This window comes from Lissotriton helveticus, chromosome 1_2 (genome assembly GCF_964261635.1).
Source record: "Lissotriton helveticus chromosome 1_2, aLisHel1.1, whole genome shotgun sequence".
NCBI lineage: Eukaryota > Metazoa > Chordata > Amphibia > Caudata > Salamandridae > Lissotriton > Lissotriton helveticus.
The window spans coordinates 293,062,374-293,065,190 of record NC_136058.1 but is presented as its reverse complement, the minus strand read 5'-3'; the positions used below and the strand labels follow the sequence as shown (position 1 = coordinate 293,065,190).

At 49.1% G+C, this 2,817-nt stretch overlaps 1 pseudogene; it reads left to right on the top strand.

Annotated features, from left to right (window-relative positions):
• The first annotated feature begins 201 nt into the window (after positions 1 to 201).
• LOC144807860 (uncharacterized) lies at positions 202 to 1,637 on the top strand (annotated as a pseudogene).
• Positions 1,638 to 2,817: the final 1,180 nt, after the last annotated feature.

The following is a 2,817-nucleotide window of genomic DNA, read 5'->3' as shown; positions in this document are numbered from 1 at the left end:
ATCTTCAGTTCAGTCATTGTAAATGGTTGTAAAACAGACCCCTTTCCTATCAGGTCTGGGGTAAGACAAGGCTGCCCGCTCTCGCCACCTCTGTTTGTTTTGGTTATAGAACTTCTCGCTGAGTACATCAGGAAGAACCCAAACATCAGAGGGATCCAGACACCCGGCGACGCGAAGAGGGAGGTCAAGTGCTCGCTGTACATGGACGATGTCACCCTCGTCTGCGCGGACGGAGAATCAGTCAAATCCCTGCTGGAGGCGTGCACAGACTTCGGCAAGGCATCAGGGGCGAAAATAAACGTGGACAAGTTGCAGGCCAAACTCTTCGGGCGATGGGACCTCTGCAACGAGCCTCTCCCCTTCCCATCGAGGCAGGACTGATGAAGATCCTCGGCGTCTGGTTTGGAGGACCAAGGGCGGCAGCGAAGAGTTGGAACGAACGCTTGGCCAAGGTGAAGCAGAAACTGGGTCTCTGGAGCCTGAGGAACCTGAGCATTGAAGGGAAGGCTCTGGTGCTCAGGAACGACGCCCTGCCCGTGCTGCAGTATGTGACACAGGCCTGGCCACTCCTGGCCAACGTAGCACGGGCGATCAACAGCATGGTGTTCCACTTCGTCTGGCATTCAAAGATGGACAGGGTGAAACGGTCGGTCATGCACAAGGAACACCGCAAAGGGGGGAAGGCAGTCCCCGACATCCCAACGATCCTCAGGGCTTTCTTTGTGTTTGGCTGCGTCCGGATAACCCTGTTAAACATGAACAAGGACCACTCTGCCTACAAAGTTTTCCGCTTTTTCCTTCTCCCGGTGTGGAGACGGCTGGGATGGGATAAGTGGGAAAATGCAGTGACTTTCAACTGGGACCTTCCATGGTACTACAGGGAGGTGGAAAAGTTTGTGGGTGAATTTGGGCTGAACTGTGTCACTCCTTGCCTCTGGAAGCCCAAGACAATCCGCAAACTGATCAGGACCAGGGACACCACCGAACCAGTGAGCGACCTGCCACCAGCAACGGCAACGCACGTGTGGGGAAATGTATCCTCCCCAAGTCTGACAAACAGACACAAGGACATAGCATGGATGACTGTGAAGGGGGGCCTGCCAGTGAGGTCCTTCATGCACAGCAGAGGCCTGTGCCCACACAGGAACTGCCCAAGGGGATGCCCCGCAGAGGAATCTGCACACCACCTCTTCTGGGCCTGCCCCTTTGCCCAGAGACTAAGGGCTGCCTTACGACAAGAACTGCTAGCCCTTATTCCCTACGAGAACATTACTGAACAGTCCATGATGTATGGGCTGTTTCCAGGGACACACACAGAGGAAGCTATCCAGGGGTGCTGGAGGCTCCTCTGCTGTATTAAAGACATTCTCCTGTTCGCCAGGACCCGCCTGGTGACCAATGGAGAGGTGGTGAACCGTGAAGGGTGCCGCAGGATGGTGCTCAGCCTGCTTAGAGACTATGCAGCCATGGACAAGCAGAAAAGTGAGGAAGGGGAAGAACTGTAACTAACCACCCCCCCTACCCCACTGGACTCTTTAAAGTGGCCCCATTAAAAACTGCAAACGCTATCTGCAGACATTTCTGAACCCCAAACTGACGATTTGTAAACAATTTAATGCATTGATTAAAAAGTTGAAGTGGACTGCCTTCCCTAAGGGGGAGGTACCACTTCCTTGAAAACTATGTATCGCAAACTTTTAAGCACTTAATAAAAGTCTTTTGCCCCAAAACTAAAAAAAAAAAAAAAAAAAGCGATTATACCTTGTCGAACGCTCTGCTGTAATAAGGTTCTCGAAAAATCAGTTTCACATACAGCTGGTTTAGAGAAACTTTTAATTCTCTGTACAAATTGCAGAATTATTTTTCGACATGAATAGAACGTCATGGAGGGCCTAGTGAACAAAGCCATGGGACGTGGCAGATTTCATCATATATCCCAATCAAAATTGATTGTGAGTCAGCTTTGGTCATATTTGACCATATGGAGGGCCAAAATAAATCGGTAGGTGCCAAGTCCCTCCTAGTGAAAACCTGTATGTACATAGAGAACCATTTCCTTTCTGTTTTGCCTATGCTGTTACCATTCATTAATCACAATGATTAATTCTGGATGTAGCAATGATAAATATAGGCCAAAGGTTTTTCCAAGAAGGCATGGCTTATATTCCACTATCGCAGGTAAGGTCTCTTTCACAGCTGTGCCTTCTGGATTTTGATGCAATCTAAGTAAAGGTAGAAAGTTAATGTATTGGAGAGTACAATTACATGATAAATCTGTAAACTACTCATCTGGGTCAATACCCAATCAATGAAAAACTTGGAATCTGTAACAAAAGTACGGGCATATTATCAAGAACGGCGTTAAAAATTATCGCTGGTTTAGCAGCAGAAAACTGCCGCTTAAGTGGCGATAATGGGCTTGATAATATGCCCTTGAGAATTCCAATAGAAGTCCATATTCTGGTGTGAACATGGTCTTCTATTGGAATTCTCCAAGGCATATTATCAAGCCCATCATCGCCGCTTTAGCAGCAGTTTTCTGCCGCTAAACCGGCGATAATTTAAACGCCGTTCTTGGTAATATACCCCTAAGTTTCCCAAACCCAAAGGGGCAGATATACGTTTCCTGGCGCATCCCTGCAAATCAGCAGGGATGCACCAGGAAACTTGCGACCTGCAAATCCACCAGTGCGCCACCACTGATGCGCCACATTTACATAGCGGTGCGCCGTGGCGCACGGATGGGCAGATGCGTGTCGCATCCCCTGGTGAAAATTCGGCACGTTGCTGGCATTGCGTCGCAAGCACGACACGGCT